The sequence below is a fragment of the Triturus cristatus genome, chromosome 3_1 (genome assembly GCF_964204655.1).
Source record: "Triturus cristatus chromosome 3_1, aTriCri1.1, whole genome shotgun sequence".
Taxonomy (NCBI): domain Eukaryota; kingdom Metazoa; phylum Chordata; class Amphibia; order Caudata; family Salamandridae; genus Triturus; species Triturus cristatus.
In genome coordinates this window covers 289,723,298-289,750,175 of record NC_140583.1, presented here as the reverse complement: position 1 = coordinate 289,750,175, position 26,878 = coordinate 289,723,298, and the positions used below count along the sequence as shown (strand labels likewise).

At 43.5% G+C, this 26,878-nt stretch overlaps 1 long non-coding RNA gene across 1 annotated transcript in view; it reads right to left on the bottom strand.

The window, feature by feature from the left end:
* Positions 1–23,942, bottom strand: part of LOC146860114 (uncharacterized) — a 142,363-nt gene extending 118,421 nt beyond the window's left edge. Inside the window, exons 1-3 of the long non-coding RNA XR_014979098.1 lie at positions 23,810–23,942; positions 19,121–19,179; positions 18,759–18,827 (exon numbers count right to left, since the gene is read on the bottom strand). This is a non-coding gene — a long non-coding RNA (uncharacterized LOC146860114). The remainder of the gene's footprint in view (positions 1–18,758; positions 18,828–19,120; positions 19,180–23,809) is intronic.
* Positions 23,943–26,878: the final 2,936 nt, after the last annotated feature.

The following is a 26,878-nucleotide window of genomic DNA, read 5'->3' as shown; positions in this document are numbered from 1 at the left end:
ACCCAATGCATTCGGAGCTAAAATCAGCTAGCAAGTCTCCAGCTTTTAGCACAGCTCCAAGACAAGCATCGAGCCGCGATCCTAAAAATATACCGCACCCCGGGGCACTTGCTCAACTCCACACGGCCATTGTTGTCCTCTCTGGTTCCCCCACCGAAATCCTCCCTCTGAACGGCAGCGTCACAGTCATTATCAGAGTCGGCTCAGTGGTGGCCCACTAGAGATAAGATCTGAAGGACAATTAGGGTTAGAGAGAAATTGGTGTGAAAACTAGAAGGAAAGAGCAGGGAGACTCTTAACAAACTATAGGAGACTAATTGTAGTGGTAACCATGCCTTTACCAACAGTCACCATAACACTAAATTACTAAAACTGAAGCAAAATAAAAATGCCTTGAAAATCAGAAGAGAGAAAGTGTAAAATACAGAGAGCCTCTGACAATACAGACTGCAGAATAAATAATTCAGCACTGCAGAAAGTAAATCCAGAGAAAACCACATAAAATTCCAGTGTTTCTCTGGTATAAAAGTGGGAAAGCATATACTGCAGACAAATGGGACAGGAAATTGCAAGACAGAAAGGATCAGTCAGAAGTTGGAAGATGACTATCAAATATGCGCAGATTCATACCCTCTACAATGATATGCAATCAAAAGGTTACACCTCAACACTGAACTTGGAAACTTGACTTTGTCACTCACTCTTAGGCGGGGTTTACAGCACAGAGAAAGGAAGGATCACAAACTATCTGACCCCTGCTTTCAGAATCTTGGGAAGTGCAGATTTCGGAAAGTTGGCTTCCAGCATTCCAATATGATTTATGTAACAATATCACAAACAAAGCAACATGGGTTTCATAAGTCCAAAAGCTCTAATTAAAGACATATCCCCGCCACAGATCCTATGTGATCAGGTCTCCTCCTTCTTCGAAGAACAAATTCACAACACTCGAAAAGATTACAGTATTACGCATATACTTCAAGACTTAGAGTTAGATTCTACTTACACAGGACCATCGTTCCAGGCGTCACCCTGGAACAGTCTCATCAAGCAATCCTCTCATGCAAATCTGGCTCTTCTTTTGGCACTTGTCCATCTGCTGTGCTTCACACTATTGTTGACACTGTCAATCCAGTAATCAACAACACAATAAACTCCTCACTTGCCACAGCGAACGTCCCCTCAGACTGGAAACTTGTCGTAGTTGAACCACTCCAGAAAAAACAGGTCACATATCCTTCTACCCTCTCCAACCCCCTTCCCGTTTCACTACTGCCTATCCTTGGCAAAATTGTAGAAAAACTGGTCAATAAGCAGCTTGCAAATTTTCTGGAAGAGGCCAAGATACTACACCACCGTCAGTCGGGATTTCGTCCCAACACTTAACTTAATTAGCGTTACTGGAAATTGCAGATACGGTAAAATTAACCTTAGATGCAGGAACGAATGCTGTGCTGATTCTATTGGATCTATCAGCTGCGTTCAACACCATTTCACATGACATTATTTTACTTTGCATGAGAAGTTGTGGAATGTCCCGACTCGTTCTGGCCAGTATGAAATCCTTTCTCACCAACCGTAGGCAAATCACCTCAGGCACACCACAGGGATCTTCTCTTAACTCATTATTGTTCAACATCTACATGGCCCCCCTCATTTCGTTAATATCATCTTTTAAAATTGAAACAACTTCATACACGGATGATATCCAATGGATTGTAGTCCTAGACAAAGATTCCACTGAATCAGAGCAGAATTTTAAGCTATGCCTAATAGCGGTCATCCGGTGGATGAGACTAAACCAGCTCCAATGTAATACGGGCAAAACTGAGATCATGTTAGTAGGCAAAGCCAACCCCTTCAACCTGATACTATGGTGGCCTGAAGATGCCCCACTCGGCCCAGACATAGTAGAGGTGCTAAAAAAAACCTTGGCGTAAAATTTGATGCATGTCTCTCTTTTCGGCCACAGACCCTTGCAGTGACAGGTATGTGTTTTAGCTTAATTAAATCTCTCAAAATGTTTTTTGACCGCATTCTCTGTCCTGCAAGGAAGATAGAAGTGGTATCACTTATCTTGTCAAGATTAGACTACTGTAATAGCTTGTTTGCAGGTGCCAAGAAACAAGTGATTCAAAAGCTGCAGCTAGTACAACATGCAGCCGCCCGTTTGGTATTAAAATTGCCCTGACGTTCCTCGGCCTCTGCAGCTCTTAATACCCTGCATTAGTTGCCTATTAAAAAAAGAATACTATTCAAGATCCTCCTAATTACTTTCAGTGCCTTCAGAGCATCTGGGCCAAAACACCTACCTGCTAGGTTTACGCCGTATGTCACTGCCTGAACTCTCGGATCCCACTCAGAAAATTTGCTTAATCCTCCCATACTAAAGGGGGCAAATCCCTAGCAGCCCTTGGGACCAGAGCATGGAACATTCTTCCTACAAATCTAAGACTGACTGAATCCGAAATTATTGAAAACTTAGATTTTTGCAACCCCTAATGCCTTGTGCTCTTCACTTGTTTAAAAATGTGACCCTCCCCTTATGGGACTCGAAAGTCTTAGGAACACCGGGAAGGTACCCGGGGTTCGACAAATGGGAACTATTAGGCCTCTCAAAAATTGGGGACATGTGGGTCAGGGGTGCAATACTCACCTTTGCAGACCTCCCGCGAGAATACGAGCTAGCAGACTCAGAATTCTTTCAATACCTGCAATTCAGGCATGCACTACAATCTGCAATCCCAGCGGGGGGGGGGCGAACTCCCAGAATATACACCACTCTATGACCGTCTGCTTGATGGTCACATGGCACGTAAAGCCACTTCTCTCACGTATGAAAAACTAACAAACAATATACCAAATACGCTCCAACAACTACGGGAAAGTGTAAGCCTGGGCAAAGCGCTACGCTCGCGTAGTTTGCGAAGTAGTAGTGCAAACACGCGTAGCGTAGCATTGCGTAGTGCAGCGGTCATTTTTTGCTTGCTCGCGGTCCTCAACGCCAAGTTGGCGACCGCGAGCAAGCAAAATGACATCCCGGCGAGACTTTTTCCTCGTTCGCGATCAGCAACATCCAGTTGGCGATCGTGAGCGTGAAAAATGAACCTCCCGGCGAGATTCTCAACGCGGGGAGGTCAGGTTTCTCATTGCGAGTGGTCGCGTATGCTCGCGACCGCTCGCGATGAAAAACTACCAGTCCGCGTTGAGAAAGCTGCAGCTCGAGTAAAAATCTACTCGAGCGGCAGAAAACTACAGCTCACACTGTGCAAGATGCCGTTTTCAATGATTGCACAGTGCCGGATGCTTGTCCGCACTTTGCAATCATTGAAAACGACATCTTGCACAATTCGAACAGGGTACTATGCAGTTCGCGAAGTGCTACGCGTAGCTCGCGTAGTGCGAAGTGCACTTTGCGTAGCTATGTGTAATGCTACTTCGCGAACTACACCCAGGGTTAGAAAAGTGGGCTCTGGACATTTGGGGACTAGACGACGATGAGTGGTCAGAAGCAATGGCCTCACCTAGGGAGGAAGCTTTTAGGGCAGGGTTTAGGTTGGTTTATCTTAAGACACTACAGAGGGTTTATTACGCCTGCACTACACTCCAAAAAATGGGTAGATTGGGCACTGAAGAATTGAATGTGTAACCAGAGATGAACCTTCTTTCATATTTTATGCAAGTGCCCAGCTATACAAACCTATTGAAAAGTAGAGTAGAGTGGTGCAGTTGATTGATGCAGGATAGAGCGCAGTGACATAGAGTGGAGTAATGCAGAGTGGAGCAATGCAGCGTGCACTGGTGTAGAGTGCAGTAGCGTAGAGTGCAGTAGCGTAGAGTATACTGTAGTACAGTGCAGTGGTATAAAGTAGAGTGCAGTGGCGCAGAGTGCAGTTGCACAGAGTGGAGTGGCGCAGATGTAGTCGCACAGAGTGTAGTATGCTGATGGCCTATAGCAGATTGTTTCAGAGTGAAGTGGCGTAGAGTGCAGTGATGTAGAGCGTCATAGAGCACAGTGGTGCAGAGCAGATTAGAGTGGCTTAGAGTGGACTGGCGTAGAGTGGACCGATGCAGACTAGATTAGTGTAGAGTTCAGTGGTGTTGAGTCCAGTGGCGCAGAGTGTATTAATTTTGATTAAAGTGGTGTAGAGTGCATTGATGTAAAGTGAAGTGGCGTAGAGTGGAGAGGCATAGAGCAGATTGTTTCAAAGTAGATTGAAGTGGTGTAGAGTGCAGGGAGATAGAGTATCAGAGCGCAGTGGTGCAGAGCAATGGCATAGAGTGGAGCAATGCAGAATAGAGTGGCGTAGAGCTCAGTTGCAGAATATATTGTCGTAGAGTGCAGCGCTGTATACTGTTGTAGAGTGCAGTTGTGTATAGTAGAGTGGCACTGAGTGCATTGGCATACAGTGGAGTGATGCAGAGTAGAGTGGCGTAGAGTGCAGTGGTGCAGAGTAGAGTGGCATCGAGTGCTGTGACATAGAATGCAGTGGCGTAGAGTCTAACAGTGCAGAGTAGGTTGGCATAGAGGGCTTTGTTCTTGAGTAAAGTGGTGTGGAATGCATTGTCATAGAGTGCAGTGGCGTAGACTGGTGCAGGGTAGAGTGGAGTGGCGCCGATTGCAGTGGCGTAGAATAGATTGTTTCAGAGTAGAGTGCAGTGGTTCAGAGTAGATTAGAGTGGCGTAGAGGGGATTGGCGTACAGTGGAGTGGTGCAGAGTAGAGTGGCGTAGAGTGCATTGGTGTAGAGTGCAGTGGCAAAGAGTGCAGTGCTGCAGAGTAGGGTGGCAGAGTGGAGAGTCGTGGAGTGGTGTAGAGTGCAGTAAAGGTGAGTGTAGAGGTGCATAGTATAGCAGTGTGGGCTAGAGGACATTGGCATGGAGTAGATTGGTGTAGAGTAGAGTGGTGCAGAGTAGAGTGGTGCAGAGTAGAGTGGTGCAGAGTAGAGTGGTGCAGAATAGAAGGCAGTGGTGCATATTAGAGTGCAGTGAGGTAAAGTGGAGCATGCATGGTATGGTGGCATTACAGACAACACATCCTCAATTGAAATGAGACCACTACATTTGCACTCACATATAGTTTCTGATAAAAGTATACAGCGCACAAACAATGTGTGGAAATGTCATCACCCAATGTATTGATTTGATCATTAGCAGAGTTCATTTACAGACATAAACATTTTGTTGACCCTCCCCCCGCCCCCAGCGGTCAGCATGACTGTCATATAAACCCTCTCACTTGGAAGTTAGAGAAATAAAAATAAATGCAAAACTCCCTGGAAGACACGACCCAAAATGTGACCTCTGTCTTTGAATGCACAGCAAATGCGACAAGATAAGAACGAGAATTAAAGGCCTGTTTACAGGAAGCAAGTTTGTGGAAGAGTACAGTAAACAAGGTTTAGGCAATGGGAAGGATGAACTCAAGCTGGACAGCCTAAAGCAAAAAAAAAGCCAGCAAATAGAAAGTCAGAAAATGTGAAATACAAACCACAAAGCCAATGGTAAGCAATGCATGGAATGCATTCCTACGTCAACTTTCTAAATGTCCCAAAGATGTCCTTAGCAAAACAGACGGCTGTCTGGTAGGCTGCAAACATATTGGACTTATTAGCTCATTAAACAATACCTATTTATAAAAGGTGGGCCAACTCACATCACCTTGGATTCCATAACCATCATAGGTGAAAGATATGGTGTAGTTTTGGTTAAGTAGCTCTTGAGATGATAGGATTGGACTTTACAGGCCACTGACATTTTCTAGCTGCCATCACTATTTATGTAACTCACATTAGACTTTTCCTCATTTAGGATGTGAAATGAAAACCCTATTTCATAGTTCACAGTTAATATAAAGTTTTCTCAGGGGTTTTATGATTTTAGTCAAATCAAACAATTTGGCATGTATTAGGAATAGGAGGTAATTCCAAACTCTGCACAAACAGGAGCTTGTTTAAGGCTAGGAATCCAGGCTTGTGCAGTAATGACTGCATCTCTCCAATTTTTCACTGAAAGATTTCTCTAGAAGAAACCAGAGATCTTCAGGGAAGGGAAAATGTGCTCAGATCCTCTGAGTTCTTCCGATGAGGAAGGAGTTGATCCACCTAAGCGTGTTCCATGGGGTGGTGGTGCACTGTATGGGCTCTTTGTGGGTAATGCTCCTCATGGCTTGTTGGTGCGGTCCTGGTGAGTGATTTTATATCTGTTGGGGATCGCTGTGGCAATGTCGAGGTTAAATGTGGGGTTGAGCCAGGTCTCAGTGAGGAAGACTATGTTGAGAAGGGCATATGTGAGTTGGTTTTTATGTTCAGGTGGTGTCTGTGGTGTGTTCAGGGTGGGGCTGGTGTGTGGCCTAGTGTATGTGCGGAGGCAGGTGAAGTGGCAGTAGGTGCAGGTTAAAGGTCCTACCATGGAGCGTCGATCAGTGCAGTCGCAGAATATATTGGAGGGTCCGGGATCGAGGGTGTAGAGCTTGGCGATGGTGTATCTTCGGGGGTGGGAGGGTCAGGGGCTGTGGCGCAGGACGGGGTCCAGGCATGGACATGCACAGAAGGGCTTGTTTTTGGTGTGCCTCAAGTACGCCAGTGGCATGCTACTGTGTGCATCCACTGCGCAGTAGAGCTGCAGCCTGCATTAAGTATCTCCTGGGGTAAGCAAGGCTTCTGTTGGTGGGAAGAACGGTGAGTGGAAAAACCTGGCGGGAAAACCCAGGCAGCTATGGTGTCACTGGATCAATCTGGAAAAAGCAAGAACTGGAGGCCATTGGCAAGTGGCAAGCTTGGTGTCCAGGTGGCTATTGATGTGGTTGCAACTGATATAGTTCTACTGACACCCGGAAGCTGCTCCACACCAAGAACATGGCATCTAACGCACTGAGATGTGTACCCAGACTGGTCCCGCTCCTCCAGGACAGCGTGCAGGGCCCAGGGGCAGTAGCTCACCCAGACATCTGCAGCTTACAAACTGCCGTCTGTTGCCTGTGAGGTCTAAGTGCCTCCTCCACCACACTGGTTTGTCAGTTCACACGCAGCCATGAACTGATCAGACCACTCAAACGATTGTAAATGACTTGCACTCCTCAGTTGTACTGGCTGGCCCCAAAGCGCCCTACTCACTGTACCTAAACCAATGCAGCAAAGCGGTCTCCCGGCCCACGCGATACAACACGACTGTACAAGCGTGTCCAGCGGGGGAACCAAGAGGCCGCCGCCGGTACTTGGATTGGGTAGGTATAAGTACCTGGCCCGTCCCCCACCCAGGTGCCAGAAATAAGAAGTGTAAGAAGTGTTCTGCGTTGCAGCCGACCTCTGTTTTTTCAGCAAACAGCGCCACCACCACTCGGCCCGCATCCTTAAACGCCGACTTGCCGGCTTACCCCTCCTGGGAAGATCACCATAGGGGAATACCGCTTCGATTCCAAAATGGCGGACTCACCCGATCGATCGCAGCTCCTCCAGCCCAGTGGTACATCTGTTTCCTACTCCGAGCGGCTGCTTCTTATGAGGAAATATATCTGTATTCCTCTGCTTAAGGTACCATTTGTTTGCAGATTGTAACATTGTAACATTGTTCTCGCCATTCTCGGCGTTCAGTCTCGATATGCTGCCTGTAACTGCCTGACTCTATAATGTTGACCGCAACTTCCCAATTCGTACCTCTTCTGCACTCATCTAGCTGCAAATATCTGACTCGTGTACAATTCAGAGCACTAATGGACAGCACTCCTTCATTAGTGGCCCCTTGATCTGTTGCAACTTCTCAATTACTCACTTTGTCTGTGTTCGTTGAGGCAGTCGAGTGCTCTGCAATCAAGATGGTGCCAAACACTTGTAGAGACTATACTTTACATGCGGCAGTCTTTCCTACAGCATCAGATGCACTGTGTTAGCGGGATACCATGAAGGTAACACAGCATTCCATCAAACTCCTGTGTCCTTAATGCCATGTAGCTGCTCCTGAATTTGTAGTCATTGGCTGTGGCTACACACCGCCCCTCTACATACATAACACCCCTCTGAGTGAGACGTTTCCGCTACTTTCACCGTTAGTGAACCTTTTTCCTTTGACATCGCCAGTGATCCCTCTCTACGTCCTCCGACCTGGGGGCGAGATGGAGGATGAGGCAGACGACGCCTCCTAGTAACACGGGGACTGATGCATTCTTTGGAACTATGACGATGCCCCCAAGGGCCAAAACTAAAACTGTTTGTACTTACCGCGGAGCCCGAGTACCCTTGGCCGCTGTCTAGTGGAGCTGTCCTGTGCAGCTATAGAGGAGTCTGGCTCTGGGGCTCCCCCTCGGCCGTCACCTACCCAGCCGGACATCGGACATTGTTTTTCACGGTTCTTCATGGTTTTATCTGTCTCTCTCTTACTGCTCTGTTCCCCCTTGAGTACTTTCCCCCTTCAGGTCTTCTTTACTCTGTTTGCTTTCCCCTACCCTGTTTACCATTTCCCCCCACTACCTTCCATTCTCCTTAATGTCTTGGATATGCTACGCTGTAATATCTTATATTATTGTAAAGATCAAATTTTTCTCCTAAGCTTATACTGGTAACTGCAACTGTAACTATGTAGCAATGTTCTGAAACAATGTCCATTCTCATGTAAAGCTCTCTGATACCTCCGGGTCTAGCCAGCGCTATATATAAAACTTTTCAAATAAATAAATAAACTGCGGCCTGCATTATGTAGGTTCTGGGGTGGGCGGGACTTCTGTTGGTGGGAACAACAGGGAGTAGGAAAACCTGGTCAGGACTACCCTAGCAGGAAAACCCTGGCAGCTGCGGTGTCACTGGGTCAGTCTGGAACAAGCAGGAACTGGAGGTCACAGGCAAGTGGCAAGCTAGGAGTCCAGGTGCCTAGAAGTATTCTGCTGTATTTTCATTGGCTTTGAGGCAGTGGCTTTGTGGAGACAATTGGAGAAAGACTGACGTATGCTGGTAAAAGGTTAAAGTTGACTATTGCCTGCAGCTTTCTAAGTCATTGCCAGGAGTATCAGGTAGCCTGAGATTTCTCATTAAGAGTGTTTGTGCCTACTTTGACTCCAGCTGCTGCAGAGCTTAGCCAGGGAAGGGAGTTGCTGCTGTAAGATCCAGAGACTCGAGGAAGTCCTGCTGCGGGCTCTGATCTCCAGAGATCACAAGGCTTGTAGTTCTCATGATATGTGCCATAGAAATCTAAGCCTACTACTAGATGGGTGAATACAAAGTAAACCCAATTTGTGATTACCCTTCCCTAAATAAGTTTAAGAAGGCTGCCTGATTTATGGTTGTTTACTATTTTTTTGAGTGGTGACGGGAAATCATATTGGACTACATGAGAGTCTCAGTTGAGACTGCTGAAGAAAGGCAAATTAGGTTGTTCTGACTTCCATTAAAGCAGGAGCAGCTGGGTCCCTCACTTGACATTACGATATCCTACATTAATCCCCTTCCAGCAGGTCTAGCAGGATCCCCAGTCCCACTTGAAAATGCAATCAATCAGCATTTGATTGAAGATACTGAGGATGCCGAGTATCCACCAAAAAGCCAGTGAGTCTTTCTGAAGTCCTCCAGGAAAGGTGCTGTTCAGAGGTGGAGGTCGTTCCAGGTCTTGGCAGCGATGTAGGAGAAGAAGCATCCCCCGCTGCAGCTTCGATTGATGCAGAGGGTGTGTGCGAGTGTGGAGGAGCGCAGGTGTCCGGACGGTTGATGGAATTTCAGTCAATGGTTGATGGTCTTTGATCATGGAGGGCTTTATAGGCGTGCATGAGGATCTTGAACTGGCATCTCTTCTGGGTGGAGAGCCAGTGGAGGTTTCTGAGGTCGGGGTGATGTGTCACTACATGGGAACGTCCAGGATGAGTATGGATGCTGCATTCTATATGGTCTGGAGTCTTCTGAGGAGCTGGGTGAAGATGACGGCATAGAGAGCGTGGCTGTAGTCGATGAGGCTAGTGACAAGGGCCTGAGTGATGGTCTTTCTGGTGTTGATAGGGATCCATCTGAAGATTCTGCAGAGCATGCAAAGAGTGTGGAAGCAGGAGAAGGAGACTGTGTTGACCTGTCGTCTCATGGTCAGTTGACTGTCAAGGATGATCCCTCGGTTGCGTGCATGTTCTGTTGGTGTGGGAGTGGATCAGAGTTCAGCTCGCCACCAACTGTGGCCCTAGGCGGAGGTTTTGTCCCCAAAGATAATTACTTCTATCTAGTCGGAATTCAGCCTGAGGCAGTTGTCTCTCATCCAGTTGGCTACCTTGGTCATGACATTGGAGCAGATGGTTTTTGGCATTTGTGGGGTCCTCGGTGAGCGAGAGTATAAGTTGTGTGTCATCCGCTTAAGAGACTATGTTGAGGCTGTGGGATCGAATGATATCCGCAAGGGGGGTCATGTACGTGTTGAATAAGGTGGGGCAGTGAGGACTCTTGGTGTACGCTGCATATGATGTCCTTGGGTATGTAGGTGAAGGGAGTTAGCTGGATGCTCTTTGTGCATCCTATAAGGTAGGAGGCGATCCACTTAAGGGCGTCTTGCTGTTTTGCTATGTTGTAGAATCTTTTGATGAGGGTGTTGTGAGAGATGGTGCCAAACGCCAAAGAGAGGTCGAGGAGAATCAGGGCCTCGTTTTTTCCATGGTCGAGGAGAGTTCAGATGTTGTCTGTTGCAGCAATTAGCACGGTCTCAGTCTTGTGGTTGCTGTTGAATCCTAAGTGTGAGGGGTCCAGTTTTGGAATGCAGTGAGCTGTTAGTTGATGGCTTTCTCGAGAACTTTAGCTGGGGAGGGGAGCTGGGCGTATAGTTTTTGAGATCGTTCGGGTTGGCGGAGAGCTTCTTTAGGATGGGTTTGACTGCTGCGTTTTTTCATCTGCCTGGGAAGGCTGCTGTGTTGCTGGAGGTGTTGACAATACTGGCGAGTTCCATGCTGATTGGGTTGTTTATGAGGTTAAAGAGGTGGTGGGGGCAGGGATCAATGTGCGCCCCAGAGTGGATGGAAGACATGAAGGCTGTGTTGGATTGGGTGGTGAGTGGCCACCAGGCGGTGATTCTTTGGCTGATGTTAGCTGGTGGATCGAGGTTGTTGAGGTTGAGGGTGTTGGGTTGGGGGTTGAAGTTGTTGTAGATAACGGCAATCTTGCTGTGGAAGTAGACTGAGAAGGTGTCACAGAGTTCTTAGGAGGGGTGGACGTTGTTCTCTGCGGCTGTGAGGTTATAGAATTCCTTGACTATTTTGAAGAATTCCTTAGTGTGGGTTGCTGCGGTGTCAATCCAGGCAGTGATGGCTGCTTTCTTAGCTGCCTTGATGTGTTGATGATAGATGCAGAGGGCGGTTTTGTGGGTGGCTCTGTCAGGGGAATTATTTTGGGTGCGCCATTGCTTCTCCAGTTGGTTGTACTTGCACTTGGTGGTCCTGAGCTCTGGGATGTAACAGCTGGTTTGTTTTGAGGTTTTGTTGGTCTTTACATGTTTCAGGGGCACAGTCCGTGATCCAGGCAGAAAGGTTCTGGATGGCCTAGTCAAAGTTTTCTCAGGCTTGGGTGGCAGTGAGGGATTGTGTCCATTGAGCTTCTATGACTTTGCTCTAGCTACGGTGAGACATTTAGCATATGGTGTGATGGGCGTCGGAGAAGGTTAAGTGTATGATGATATAATTAGTCCAGGTGAGTTCTGTGGTGTGACTAAACTTGATTCTGTCACTGGAAGTGGAAATGGGGTCGAGTGTGTGTTCGGCCTTGTGTGTGGGTTCGGTGACCAGTTGGGTAAGGCCAATATTGTTCAGTTTCTCCAGGAGGGTGATAGAGTTGTTGTTGTTGGGGTTGTCAATGTGGAAGTGGAGGTTGCCAAGTGAGAAGTAGTGGTGAGAGTACATAAACAGGGGGCTCTTAGGGGTCAGTAGGCGAGGATGCCTATTATCGCGGTCTTTGCGTCTGTCTGTAGCAGGACGTTGATGTGTTCCATGAGGGGCATGGGGTCGCCATCTGTGATGGTGCATCTGATGATATCTTTGAAGATGATGGCAGTGCCTCCCCCTTGTTTGTTGGTATGGTCTCAGTGTACCATCTTGTAGCCATCAGGGGAGGCGATGTCAGGGTTCCCAGTTGGGTGAGCCACATTCCTGTAATGAAGGCGATGTTAGCAGAGAGGTTGGTGATGGTGTCCCAGATTTCCATAGCTTTTACAATGCTTGGTAATCCGACAGAAATAGAGTACACACAGGCATTACATTTTAGAAATGTAAAAAATCTTTTGGAAATGTACATAATTTCCAAAATCTGGGAGGAATCACCAAATCTGCTCTCATGCGGAACTGAACACTACCCAATCAGGAACAGGCAGTAAAGGGATGCACCAGTTTGGACTGGCGCTATTTAAATTAAGTGTTTTCAAAAAGTGCCTCTAAAATGGCATTTGAGAACAATGGTATTGCAAAGGTGAATTGCCAAGTTGAAGAGAAAATGTTACTGAAGCAAAAGTTGTTGCCTGTAATCCTCCCTTCAGCCTGTCCTGGAGCTAGCCAATTAAGGAGAGTAGCCAGTAGATTCACATCAAGTGAATAAAGTGCTGCCGTAAGTTCCTGAGACTCCAGGAACTCCTGCTGCGGGCTCTGATCTCCAGAGATCACAAGGCTGGTATTTCCCATGATACGTGCCATAGAAACCTAAGCCTGCTACTAGATGTTTGAATACAAAGTAAACCCAATTTGTGCTTACCCTTCCCTAAATAGGTTTTAGAAGGCTGCCTGATTGACGGTTGTTTACTATTTTTTTGAGGGGTGACGGGAAATCATATTGGACTACATGAGAGTCTCAGATGAGAGTGCTGAAGAAAGGCAAATTAGGTTGTTCTTACTTCCATTAAAGCAGGAGCAGCTGGGTCCCTCACTCTCACTTGACATTAAGATATCCTACATTAATCCATTCCAGCAGGTCTAGCAGGATCCCCAGTCCCACTTGAAAATGCAATCAATCAGCATTTGATTGAAGGCACTGACCTCCTGTCACAAGCAGGCGAGAGGTGGGTGGAAATGCAAACTGATTGGCTCACCTGCTGACCACACCGACCAAAGTAATCTTGTCTCAAAGAGTGGCAGCATAACCTGGCAAGTGCATGCCTGTCTGTAAATGCTCTTTGGGAGTGTAAGCCTGCAACACCCACTCTTCCAACCAGGCACACGCAGGGCTGAGTACTTTAGTGACATTGCGGCCACAGTTATGTTTTCGCACACTAGTGCGCTCATATATTGAACTGAGCTTTTAGCATCTAAAGTCCACAGCTGGTGCTCCCAGAGTCTTTCCACCTTTAAACTGCTCCTATACCTTAATGGCTCCAGTCCTAAAATCGACTGTCTTTTTCATGAAAAAGGGCTACTGCTATGTCAGTGTTCTCTGGAGCCCAACCGTCCAATCCGTGGCCGCGGAGATTTGGAACTGTTGTCTTTGCTGACTTATTATGTCCTTATATGTGATATGATACGAAGAGTAGCACCCTTCTCCTTACTAAAAACTAAGCGACCAATAAAATGTCAAGCTCTAAGATACCTAACACCATAGGATAAAATCTGGACATGGATTTAATAATATGCCTTTGTATAATATTGTTCTCATAGTTTTCTATGGGTGTTCTAGCCCCGCTTTTGTGTTTAAAGTATTTAAGGTCCTGACTTTGTAAGACAATGGGTTAGAACTTTACAGTTTTCTTCTGAGTCTCGCACTTAAATAGCACTTTAAATCTACAGAATATTATAAGGGTTATCTTGAAATGATTACAGCTTCGACTATATAATTATTTGTATTCATGTTTGTAAAGCAGGTGTTATATCTAGGAAGACCACTCTACCTCCTGTCGATGTTTGCTGACTGGTTACAGGTGCTGGGGAGGGAAGGAAACTACAAACTCCTGACTACTCATCATATTCATGATATCCAGGCCAGGAATGTCAGTTGATATCCTGCAGGTATTTATATTGTGGTACTTTACAATGCAGCCTTTACAATGCATACATTTACCACAAAAAGTAAAGTAATTTTACGCGTTTTACCTTTACCATGCATATGTTTACAACCAGTTTTTTATTTACCAGGTGATATATAAATTTAACACTAAGGAAATATATTAATTATTAAATTAAACAAACACATTAAAAAATTAGATTTTATTTGGTATGCTTTAAAAGTGCTGCATATCTGCCCCCAACTAATATGGTGCAGATATTTGACAAATAAAGAAGGTCAAAATTGACTTTTGTATCCAAACAAAGGGAGGGGGGGGGACCAGGAGCTGGTTAATGGTCCAGTGCCTGTGCTCCGAGAAGTCAATAGGGTAATTACTAGAAGGCACTGTTCCAGGGTCGGTATGGTTGAAAGTCAACCAAGACCGTACCTCAACAAGGGGAAAGTAAAGAGAAGGATCTATGTGTTAGAGGTCTAGGATGGGGTACTCAGGATGGGGGGGAGACAGCATCAGTGTCTCTTGTTGCCCTCACACACCCCGAGGGATGTCATGCTTCATCATCGGGCGGTGCTCCTCGTCGGGCCGGCGGTGCAATGCCCTACGGGTCCCCCGAAGGGTCTCTTTAGCGGAGATCTTTTAAGAGAGCTGCCGATTGGTGCATGCGGGTATGTGGAGGGGGAGTACCAGGGTCAGTGGTGGCTGTAGTGTGTGCAGGAATAAAAATACCTAAGGGTTACCTGGGAAGCTAATTTAATAAGAAGGCACCCTTGGTACACTAAAATACGTGGAAAAATGTTACTAATCAAAACGCGATGTGTTTAGTAGTAACTGAAGGTACAGGTCAAATGGTCGACATGTTTCGCGCCTTTAGTGGTCAGAATGATCCATGGCGCTTCATCAGGACCAGTAGAGGTGAAGAGTGTGGGGAGTGATGCCCAGACTATGTGTAGTGGGGGGGGTAAAATATCACCCTCCCACTCGGCAATAAGGGGGGGGGGGGAGGTACAGTGTCTCCTAAACAGGTAGTGTGTGCAGAGAGGAGTCTGTTGTGCCCCCTTTGCGTTTAGACCTAGACCAAAAGAAAGATATTTTAGCCTTCTTAATAAATTAGCTTCCCAGGTAACCCTTAGGTATTTGTATTCCTGCACACACTACAGCCACCACTGACCCTGGTACTCCCCCTCCACATACCCGCATGCACCAATCGGCAGCTCTCTTAAAAGATCTCCGCTAAAGAGACCCTTCGGGGGACCCGTAGGGCATTGCACCGCCGGCCCGACGAGGAGCACCGCCCGATGATGAAGCATGACATCCCTCGGGGTGTGTGAGGGCAACAAGAGACACTGATGCTGTCTCCCCCCCATCCTGAGTACCCCATCCTAGACCTCTAACACATAGATCCTTCTCTTTACTTTCCCCTTGTTGAGGTACGGTCTTGGTTGACTTTCAACCATACCGACCCTGGAACAGTGCCTTCTAGTAATTACAAAATTGACTTTTCACATCTTATTAAGATAATCTAGATTTCAGTCGTTAAATTCATTGTTATAAAACATACATTCTGTGACACATTTAAATAACAGTTTTAGTCCAAAAGCTGAGAAAATTGTTTAAATAACATCATCCTCCATTGTGAAAGCAGTCAATGCCAGCCACGGAGGTTAACAGCGCGACTCTGAAGGCGATATAACATTGAGAAAACTACAGACCCATCTAGGAACCAAAGTAGGTGAGCACAACTTAGAAATAAATAAATCGAGATACGTAGCCAACATGAACAGCACAATTGCATATTAAATGTACTTCTATTTTTTCATGACAGGTGTACCAAACCTCAAGTCAACAATAAAGGAATCCCTTTAGGAGGTTTACTTTTGAATTGAAGAAAAAAACATTGAATAAATAAACAGTAACCTTTAGAAATAAAAATGTAAATACAAACCAAGCAAACATTATAAACAACTTTTATCTCCAACCAAAAGCAGGTACTAAATTAAACAAAAAAAAATCCTTTTCCAACAGATTCAAGAAATTGGAATAAAAAACATATTTTCTATCTAAGAGAAACACTAAGATTCGGACTAAAATAACTGACAAATTAAAATCTCACCGAAAACTGTACCAGATGATCCGTAAAAAACAAAAAACACAGTAGATCAATAAGGACCACAGATCAAGTGATGAAATAAAACAGTAATAAACGTAGTTCTACATTTTATGTAGGAAAATATGTAAAACATGGTGAAAACAAACTACGTTTTATCAAAAAGGAGGAGTCAGTTATTCAAACATGGTTGATGCATTTAATGCAAGGAGCGACGAAGCGAACCAGGGGCTCATTGGATATATATGTATTACTTCTCAACTTGTTGCAAAGGCAGAGCTGTTACTCTAGGAGATTTTGCAGACTGGACAAGTGAGCATAACCACTCTGCTTCAGCAACAGAGTTAGAGTTAGGAGAAATTGCACAACAAATAAAGGCCTCAGGAGCTATCACCAGTGAATCCTGTGGTTTAGTTTTAAGGGGTGTAGCAAGAAATGTCCCCGTCCGCATTACCGGAGAGATACCCACTATTCCATATTTGAATACTGATTAGTAGAAAAAGACAAGCAAATAATGTAAAGACAAAACAACCTAATACCTTTAGTGACATTGAATACTAATTTCAAAACTAACAGAAACCTACAACCATAAACCATTCCTTTTCTCTTAGAAGAAAAAAACCCTCTAAAATTCTAATGTTTGCAACACTTCATAACACTGTCATTCTAGAAAATAGTGATGTCTGGATATATTACCTAGATTTATCCTATACATAGTAAAATAAATATTACCATAATGCCTCTTATCTTTGCCTCTTATGCTTCATTGCCAGACAAGCAGTCCTACACACACAATATGAAAATAATAACAATTGTCATCAAACTTGTCACAATCAATGAACTCTATCCTGAAACACAAATTCAAACTTTTTCTTTTTCCTTCGCCTTTTGGGATTTTTTAAAATTTATCTTTACATTCTTAGCAGGGGACTTGCGAGCAGATGTACGACCCTTTTTTGCGACCGCAAACGGGAGATCCTCCCATTTGCGACCGCAAAAAAGGGTAATGGCATGTACAAATGCTATTTTGCGAGTCACTGACTCGCAAAATAGCATTTGCGAATCCTGCTATAATAAAAACGCGTCCCTCCCTAATAACGAGTCATCATGCAACGTGCAATTGTTTTTCAACTGCATTTGCGGCCGCAAAAAACTCGCAGTTTACCACCTACTTCAAGTAGGTGGTAAACCACTCGCAAACGGGAAGGGGTCCCCAGGGGAGCATGTGAGAAAATATTTTTTAGAGTAGGCAGTGGTTCCAGGGACCACTGCCTGCCCTTAAAAAAATGAAACTGAAAAGTTTCATTTTTATTTTTTAAATGCAGCCCGTTTTCCTTCAAGGAAAACGGGATGTATTTAAAAAAAAGTCTACAGACCACCATCCCTGGGAGTGCTAGTCATTCTTAATGGGGTCGCAAATTGCAACAGCCTCATTAATATTCATGAGGCATGCAATTTGCAACCCCATTAGAAATCGCTAACAGTGTCTGAGACACTGTTATACATCCCAATTTGCGAGTCGCAAATTGTGAGACGCAAATGCGTAGCAATTTGCGAGTCGCAAATTGGTGGGTCATACATCTGGCCCCATAAGTCTTACAGTAAACCACAGTTCAGAGTACAAAAAGTGAACAGTGTTGTGTTTTGTATCTCCTGAACATATAGGTGAGTAATACACCAGTATTATTCCATCTGACTACTTTACACATAATCAAGAGAAACTGGTGCCATTACTAAATTACTTTGAAGAAATATGGATTGGTGATTTGAGCAGGCCAGTTGCAGGAAAAAATACATGTTATCATATTGAATTGTGGAACTGTTACTCACTCAATCTATTTAGAGAGAGATGCAAACACAGACAATGTTATTGAGGATTGGCATAACTCATTCTCTAGTTCAATAGGAAAACCCACCCTAATTTCTACCATTTCCTGGAGATGTTCACAAAGGAGCATAGTTTCCAAGAAATAAGACAGGCAGTCTTTTACGAATAGTCTGCAGCCCGAAGTATGTGAAAAATAATGGTAATAAAGAAATTAAGGACAGACTCTTTTTTTTTTAAATCCAACAATTAGGAATGTGGATTTTAAAACGGACTATCTAGAAAACATTGCATACATAATACATTACCAATCCATGTAATAGAAAATAACATTTGAAAAGAAAAAAAAAAGATACTGAATATTAATAACCTGTCTTTTAATAAAAACATATTTGGTTACAATACTGCTATTTACACCCTCAGTGAAATTAATGTTCTAGTGACTGGCAATATAAAAATATAGTAAATAGAAGTAGGTCATACCGAGAGTAGCATTTTGCCTGGATAGAAAGATGTAAGAAGGTACATTAAGTTGGCTAATTTTGCTATCACCTACCTACATCTACCTAAGGCCAGATAATTAAATAAATTACCCCAAATAACAAAACGATGAAAAACAAAATGTTTAAAAAAACTGAGTTGACACCTTTAAAAAAGTATGACAACTTATCAGCTAGAAGTATTTTAATTAAATAAAATGAAAAAAATGATCCAAAAACAAACGACCCGGGAGGATACCGACTCCAGAAACCTCTATTAGGAGAAAACATTCAAAAACATGCAAATAGTAATGAAATTAAAACATAAAGCCATCACCCATGACACCCAGCATTTCCCTAGCCTTTTCTTACAATAATATATATTTTTAAAGGTTTATAATGTAAACAAATGAAGGTCTTACTTGACTGAGGCAGTTGAAAACTTCTTTCCTTAACCGAGAAAGCTGGAATACACAGGCTGTAGAAAAAAGCTGAGAAAAGAACATTTTTTCTTTTAACTGGAAATGATATATACATAAGTATTATGTTTTTTAAAAGTAATTATTTTTTTAAAGGCATGCTTTTTTAAATTATGAAGATTTGTATAAAAAGAAATCGTGTCTAATTTTTGTGTACTGTTGGTAGAAATATTTCTCTGTTAATTTTAATAGAAATGTTAGCATTCTAAACAATATGTGTACGTTACCAAAAATGAATATATATAATTTGAAATAATTACTAAAGAAATCCAAAAACAATAACCAATAAAGAAATACCCACTCACATCAAAAAATAACCCAGAAAGTAAACTCTCCACCGTAATCCCGTAAACTCTTTACATCCCTAGAACATAAACAAACAAGCATTTGCAATGCAATCGGTCTCGCATTTGTTAAAGTTAAGAGCTATTGGCATTGTAAATTATATTGTTTTTATTTACGTTTTTTGTTTGTAGTGGAGTAGTTGTATGTTTGTAGTGGAATTATGTGGTTGAAATTGGAATTGTTAGTTGTGGAATTGTGTGGGGTTGAAATTTGTGTTTTGGAAATATGTGGTATGGTGAGTAGATAGGGACGGGAGCTGTATAAAATAGATAAAGTAAGATTAAGAGTGATCGGTAGTTTGTGTATGAAGTGGTGAATAAAAACAGCCTTTATACTACAGCTCAAACCATGCTGTGCCTTAAACACTGCGTCCCGAACCACGGATACATCTTTCCAACGTATTCCTTTATCACGCAAGTTGTTAGTACGACTTGCCTTAAGGAAAGCATTGCTGGATTGATGCTGGACTTTAAGTTCAACACTTTCCCTACTGTTGCCCAGACTGGAGTTGGAATAGTAAATTATACCATTCTAACTCCAGTGCTTTCCCTAAGGCAAGTCATTGTAACGATTTGTGTGGTAGCAGAATGCACTGTAAAGACTCATTTCTTTTTCGGACAGAGTTATTAAGGCAGGTGTGATTAACGCCTGCGTGGTTCTGACATACAACCATAAAATCTAGATAGAGTAGTAGAAAGAGTGTGTGAAAAAGAGGGAATGAAAGGCTGAAGTGTTTATAGACGCATAAAGAGGCTGCGCTTGTGTATGCAGAAGACGCCGAGAGAAATGGAGGAGAGTGTGTGTTTGAAGTTTGGATTTTTTGAAAGGTTATGGCAAAGAAACTGTGCTGAAAGACCTGAAGTGAACCAATATGAGAAATGCTGGATTAGTGCGTTTGTGTGCAATGGAATTATGGGGATAGTAATTAAGTGGCATTAAATGTAGTGGACTTTTGTGTAGTGGTACTGTGTGTCATGAAGTGGCATGTACTGAGTGGAGTTATGTGGTGCAGTGTTGAATTATGTGACATTATGTGGAATTTTGTGGGGTGGATTGGATATATGTGGTGTGTAGATGAATAATGTGTTGTGGAGTGGAATTTTGTGACTGTGGGATGGAATTGTGTTGAGTTGAATTGTGTTGCAAGGAATTGTGTGGCACTCAATGAAATTAAGTTGATCAGAATTATATGGCATGGTGTGGATTGTATTTAGGTGGAGTGTTGCAATGTGGGATGGAATAGATTTATGTGAGAAATTATGTGGTATGGAGTGGAGTGTAATTATGTTGTGTTGTGTGGTATGGTGTTGTGTGGCATTGAATTGTGTGGTGTGGCATTGTTTGGAATTATGTGGAGTGTAAATATGGGCACGTTGTGGAGGTGAATTTTGTTGAGTATAATTAAGTGTTTTGGAGCTGTGTGTATATATGTGCAGTGTAATTATGTGGTGTGAAGTGTAACTATGTAGGTTGGAGTGTAATTATATGTAGTGGAATTATCTGGAGTTGAATTGTGTTGTGTGGAGCGTAATGTTGCATGCAGTTTTAGTATGTGAAGTGGAATTATGTGTCATGGAGCGGAGTAGAAATTTTTGAAGTTGAATTTGATGTATTGTAATTATGTGGCATGACGTGGAGTTCAATTGCATGGTGTAGAGGTATGGGATGTTGAAATGTGATGTGTAGTGGAATTATGTGGTGTGCATTTGTGTGTTATGGAATTGCATGGCAGTTAATTGTGTGGCAGTGTTTTGAATTATGTGGACTTGAATGCTTGTTGTCTTCATATGCCATCTGCGTGCGGGACTCAGCCTGCATCATTTGGCTATATTGTCCAGTGACCTAAGTGGGCCTTAGATTGCTTTGGAATGGGCTTGCAAAAAAAGTGATTAATTTATTAACTGTGAACACCCCCGCTTGTGTGCCGAAAACAAACATGTGGAAATCTTTGCGCCCAAGGTTAGCAAGTTAACCCGAAGGTATGAGACTGCATCAGATGAGCAGCAGTTGCATTATAAAAGGAAAAAAAATGTGTAGGCACAAAAACCGCCGTAGACACACACAAGGTACACAGGCATGTACAGAGATACAAGGTACACACATATACAGAATGCACACCAACTGAATGCACACATATTAGATATGTTACATAAGAAGCACAGAATGTTCCCCCAAACATGCAATACTCAAAAACACTATGCACTTAGGAGCAGCAGCCCCAGGGCACTGCAGTTTCCAAGCAGGCTCTGTGTGTGGGGAGATGGCTTAGAAGCTCTACATGCGCCACGGTGCTGCATGTCCATTTTATATAGCGAAAGCTTGACCTAAAGATTTTACTGTGCACCATATGAAAACCAATTGTATATCGCTTTATGTAAAATCCAGTTGTATTACAAAAGGAAATGTCACATCCAGCATGTTATTTGTATATGGCCTTGAGTGTCATTGATGAAACAAAGACCGCTCACACCTTTGATAACAGCTCCGTGGCCTAAATATAAGGATCAAATGGCCCTATTCCAAATGGCAAATTTGATTGTAAACATAGGTTCAGAACTGAATTTACAGATTATTAGAAAAGCGATTTCTGACAGGTATAAATGGATTTCCTACTGGAGATTTACCAGATAACTTTATAATAATTAATCACTCATAAGGGGTGGAAAATCTGCATTCCAGGGTGGTCTGCCTTGGAAGTGTGCATATTTCTGGGCAACCTCAGACTTCCCTCAGACCTCCTACCACCCTGGAAACGGTCAAACATGTACTCCAGCAAAGGGCTGGAGCAACTGCCTTTCCAGGTTGGGAAGGTAAACACTCGCCTTCAGATTTGGCAGGGGTGCAAGGGAAGAGCTTCTTCAATGGGGGAAAAATGTTTCACTTTGTAGATAAAAGAAATGTGCATATGTGTTCTGATCTGTGGCAAACTCAGCTCAGAGGTAATAGACAGCTTTACAAAAAGTTGCATGACCTTCCCAAAAGTACACCTGGAACCCTGCGCCTGCCACCGTCTTTATTTTGCCCGTCATGAATTTTGATTCCGTAACTATATGCCATGATCTTCCACAGCCAACCCGAGGAACGCATTCTGTACTTTTAAACCAGGCTATCGGTAACCTATTTTCGTTTCCTATGCCTTGTTTTTGCTATTGTGTTATACACTCTCAGTACCAAAGCGCAGCTCCCTATAGGCAGGTTCAGTATGATGATGTTGAAAAATATATAAACCATCATTTAATATTTCTTTTGGTGATAGAACGTACGTAAGGCATTTTAGGAAAACTTGAAAAGTCATATTGTGAAAGTTCTGAATCTTTATGTTAAGTGCTTGTTAGACACTATGACCACATACATCAGAAACAGCTTCTGCTCGGTCCTAGACCAGATGAGTAAAGATGCAGAATTAACTGATTAGGGAACAGGGAACTCAATAAAATAGCCCTAAAGACATCTGTAAAAATAATTCTCTTATTTAATTTGCAAGGATGACATCGCGCTGAAGGTGTGGTGAGTTGGCTTTAAAGCACTGTACGCGCCACAGTGCTGCAAATCAATTTTATATAGTGTGGACCTAACCTAATATTACAGCGCTTCATCTCAAAATCAGGTGTATTAGAAAATGATATGTTAGCGTGAATTTAACCTACAGACATTACAGCACTTCGTATGAAAACCAATTGTATAACAAAAGGACATGTTAGTGTGAACTTAACCTAAAAAAATGACAGCACTTCATATGAAAACCAGTTGTATAGCGCTTTATACAAGTACCACTTGTATTACAAAAGGACATTTTTTGCAAATGAATTACAACACGCTGAAGGTGTGGGGATTTGGCTGTAAAGTTCTACGCATGCTGCGGAGCTGTTTGTCAATTTTATATACCGTGAACTTAACCTAAAGATTTTTTGGGTATTGAAAACAAACACATAGAAAACTTTGGGGCAAAGGCGTGGTGAGCTAACTTTGAAGCTGTGCATACATCGCGGAGCTGCATGTGTATTTCATATATTAGAAAAGGACATGTATTTTTGTCACATCAAAAACATCACGCCAAAGGTGAGGGGAGCTAACTTCAAAGCTCTGCTGCGGTGCCGCGTGCTAATTTTATATAGCATGAACTTTACCTAAATATTACAGCACTTCAAATGAAAACCATTGAAAAAATAAAAGTGCAGGCTGCATTTTAAAACAAACTGTAACAAAACTGTGGCACAGAAACAAGTACATTCACAAAACAAACACTTACAGACTGCTAGTAACAAAAGAGTGCAAACTCACAAAAGGAGCAAGCTTTGAGAATTATTCACGTGTAACAGCCTGAGAGAGCCCCATGATTGATTGGAGGAGGAGGGGAGACAGAAAAGAGAGAGGGGTGGAGGAGCGAGCGAAGAGAGAGACACAAGAGGGAAAGCAAAACCAGCGCGGCACTGGTGAAAGGGCACCGTGCTGAAATTAGATTGTGATCCTGCTATATTTATAATGCACAGTACCATAACTTGACAGCAGTGCTGCTGTAATTATATCACAGTACTGGCATCCCCCAGCTGAGCTCCCGTACCTATGACTTCGAACCTTAAGATGCAAATGGCTAATGTCACACATTAGACACGTCTTAATAGAGCTGCAATATTATAATGGCACAGTACCTGCACTTCTCAGCAGTGCTGCTCTACCTATATTGCAGACAGTACATGGACCGAAAAATGAACACAAAGAAGTTCGAGAAGCACTTCACAGCACTAACGCTGCTCTTCTGTGGGAGGAGTGTCTTACTTGTTTGCACCCGGAGGCTCGGGACGACCAAACCTTGTGTGCATGCTTTAGATATTAAGCATGCGCAAAAACAAGGGGAGCTGCAAACGGGGGCGTGATTTAGAGGCAGCAAAGCTCACGGCCATGTTTGAATGGAATGTGAGTTGATACGCAGAATGCCTCGGATGCTTTAACAATTTAAAAGTGAAAGAGTGCGTCGCGCTTAATAATTAAACGTGAAGGCGGCTGTGATGCTTAGAAATAAATGTGATTGTGGGATAAGTGAAGGCGGCCGTCGCATTTAGATGTAGAAATGAAGGCGGGAGCAGACTTAGTATTTTAAACTAAAGGCTGCCCTCACGCTCAATAATTAAAAGTGAACGCGGCGCTGTGAGGAATATATTAAATTTACAAATCACCAGGTGCCCAGTGCGAGTGCCATTTAAGCATGCTGCCTGTACACAGAGTGCACTGTAGCAGCAGCAGCTTTCACAAGAGGAACAAGCCCAATCCCCCTTACAACAAAGTCCAAAACTAACTACCATCCTACCAAAAAGAAGCCCAAATGACGATCGACTGTGAAGTAGTGCTCAGGAAACATGCAATAAAGGGGCCAATAGCCGCGGAAGGAGACATGGCCGTCATGAGGCGGGACTAGCAGCCTCTAAACTAATCAGAAGTCAGCATTTAGAAAGGAAAAAGCCACAAGCCAATGAAAAAGTGGGCAGGGGAGTGGGCGGGGCTTCCCTCACCTATAGTGTATGCTGCATGCCTCGCAAAGCGAGCGGCGCATGCGCTGCACCGCTAGGCGAGGGCTAAAAACAATTATAGATTAGAAAAAGATCGCAAAAAAGAAACAAAAAATGAATACATACACCCCAAAAATAAACGTCCACATCTCAAAAATAAGTAACCCCAAAATTAAAACTCTACTCTATTGCCTTAAAACCCTTAGATTTCATTTTAAAATCTAAAAAAATAAAAAATGTAAACATAGAGGAATAAATAAAAAAAATAACTTCTAAGTTCCTAACGCCCTCAAATAAATACCCATGCCCTCAAATAAAAACCTAACATAAAAAAACTCCACACCCTACTCACCTTAAACACTTACATTCTACTCTTACAACAAACGAAAACAATTATAAATGAAAAATAACAGGAAAATAATTAACAGTTATGAAATAAATACATATACCTCTAAAATAAATACCCACAAAAAAATAAACCTGAAACTAAACACTCCCCATCCTATTAACCCCAAGTCCTCATAAATCCTTATTTACCATATTTATTTTACGTTTAGGAGGAATAAATCCCCCAGGTCCCCTGACTCCTTCAATAACCCCAACTACTACTAAATCCTTTGTTAGCACTTTCTTTACTTTTGAGTGGGTGGACCCACCAACCCCCCTTAAACTTCAGACCAAGCAACCAATAGTTAACAAAACTAGACTGATAAAGCTAAGCATGGAAAAGCATACCGTGGTAAAGTTAACTGTGCCATAAAATCTGTGTGGTAAAGGGATGATGTGGTAAAGACCGTTTCATTTAGGCCATTTACCAAATGCCAATAGTGAGCACTTGCAGCAGCGCTTTTTAAAGCTGCTGTGTTTTCCCCGTCTACTACCAGGAAAAGGTCTGAAACATCCCACCCAGTGATGAGCTCTTACTCCTCTGACTTTTCCTTTTCACGGCTTCATCCTGTGCAGTTCCCGTTTACTCTATCCTTCTTAGCAGTGGGGTCATATACATCACAGAGCTTGGAGCTGATCAATATGGTAAAGATGCAGTACTCTGACACTCAGAAATATGGCAGACTCATAGAAAATACCTGCTCTATCCAAGAATCCTTCCGTCCTTTCAAATCAGAGTCCCCTTGGCAATCTGGCTTTCTGACTCAAGTGTGTGAATTGGCATTATTTCAGTTGAGGTGCTTCCATCAATTGGAACACTGAAGCTTAGTGGCCACATGATCTTGTTGGCTGCTTATGATTGATCTGGTCAAAAAGATGGTATCCATTATCACATTTTTAGGTTCTGCCTACCACAGGCTTTTAGAAAGGCGTAAGCCTATTATGGACTATGCCAAAAACTTGCACTTGGCTTTGGCCCAACCCATTGCTTACCTTTATTGTCACACTTATTTGCTTGCTTTTATTTAGTGGCTTTGCCTGGCTGATGAGGGATACCCCGAAACCGGTCCCAGGATGATAGTTTTCCGGTCCAGGGAGGACTTGGCCTTGCAGTTCGGGCTGGATAGATCCCATGCGAAGCAGGGTCAAGACTGATTTGCATATGGCTGGGTCCAAACTGGGGTGGCAGAGTAAGCAAAAAAAAAAAGATGGATTTAACCCAGATCTGTAACTGGGGATTTATGTTTGACAATATTTAACATTCTGTCCATCTTCTTATTGTGTTGCTGTTGATCCCTTCCCTAGAGCATGGGCGCAATACTTGTGTCCTTGCACTGCTCACATTTTCAGAAGCTACATTTTCTCTTTTTGTTTAAGCACTTTATAAGAGTGTGTACGTTTTTCAGGTGTGTCCCTAGTGTACTTCTCCCGCCAGTGTTCCTCACCCGGTCCCACCTCTTGTAATGACATGAGCATGTTACACTCTGTCTGTGTGCTTGCCACAGCCCCTCCCAGCCACACTCCTTTGTCTGTCTGCTTGCTCCCAGCCTCGCCCAACCACCCTTCATCGTCCATTTGATTGGCTCCAACCTTTCCAGTGTGGTTGCCCAGTCCCTCCCATTGTCTGTGTACCTGCCTGTTGCCCCTCTCGCTGAACCCCAGTGCTCGCCCCTTATGCTGACCCTCTGCTATCCGTGTGGGTCCCCCCTCTCATCCACTTTCTGTTGTTCCTCTGCTGGCCCCAGCCCGTCCCGCCCATCCTTTGTTGTCTTCTCAGCTTGCCCTCAGTTCCTCCTGCCAACTCTGTGGTCCGTGTTCTCCTCCATT